The sequence below is a fragment of the Capsella rubella genome, unplaced genomic scaffold (genome assembly GCF_000375325.1).
Source record: "Capsella rubella cultivar Monte Gargano unplaced genomic scaffold, Caprub1_0 scaffold_5, whole genome shotgun sequence".
Taxonomy (NCBI): domain Eukaryota; kingdom Viridiplantae; phylum Streptophyta; class Magnoliopsida; order Brassicales; family Brassicaceae; genus Capsella; species Capsella rubella.
The window spans coordinates 4908628-4909457 of record NW_006238919.1 but is presented as its reverse complement, the minus strand read 5'-3'; the positions used below and the strand labels follow the sequence as shown (position 1 = coordinate 4909457).

At 36.6% G+C, this 830-nt stretch overlaps 1 pseudogene; it reads right to left on the bottom strand.

The window, feature by feature from the left end:
• Positions 1 to 225: 225 nt before the first annotated feature.
• Positions 226 to 344, bottom strand: LOC111830795 (annotated as a pseudogene).
• Positions 345 to 830: the final 486 nt, after the last annotated feature.

Genomic DNA, 830 nt, shown 5'->3' with positions numbered 1-830 from the left:
GTTACCGCGTTTCGTACGTGTTAGCGTCTGTGGAATCGAAAATAATAAAGAATAAACTACAACATAGCATTTCCGGTTCACATCCATCTTAATACAATTACTTTGTAGTTTTTTCAACAAAAATAAAATAATCGAACAACCTCAATAGAGAAACAAGTTGAATTATAATGATACTTGTTGTTTAAACCAAAAATGAGAAGTTTTAAGAAAAACTAAAAATAAAAAGGGATGCAACACGAGGACTTCCCGGGAAGTCACTTAACCTAGTACTACTCTTGCCCAATTACGCTTAACTGCGGAGTTATGATGGGATCCGGTGCATTAGTGCTGGACTGATCGCATATGTTAGTACATTGCATGCAATCGCATATATCCTTTACCGCGGATTCAAGAGATCATTTGTAATGGGTCCCACTTGATACGAGGACCATTTTAGCCAGCTTCAACGTGCTCTTCTATACCTAAAAGACGCATAAATCATGTCTGAACACGTTTTCGGATTTTTTAATCTCTTCCAAATCCCAAAATCCTCATGGAAACACCAAAAACGTCAAAATTTGGGTTCGAAAATGAGGCCCAGAGGAACGACGACACATTGCCATTCAGTAACTTTTCGAGAGCTTTCCGAAAAGGTATTATCGGCGGAATAGGTCATGACGGTTTAAAAATTACGAAGTTCCGTACGTATTAGCGTCTTTGGAATCGAAATAATAAATAATATACTACAACAAAGCATTTCCGAGGACGCATCCATCTTAGTACGATTAGTTTGTAGTTTTTTGAAAAAAATAAAAATAATCGAACAACCTCAATAGAGCAATAAGTTGAAT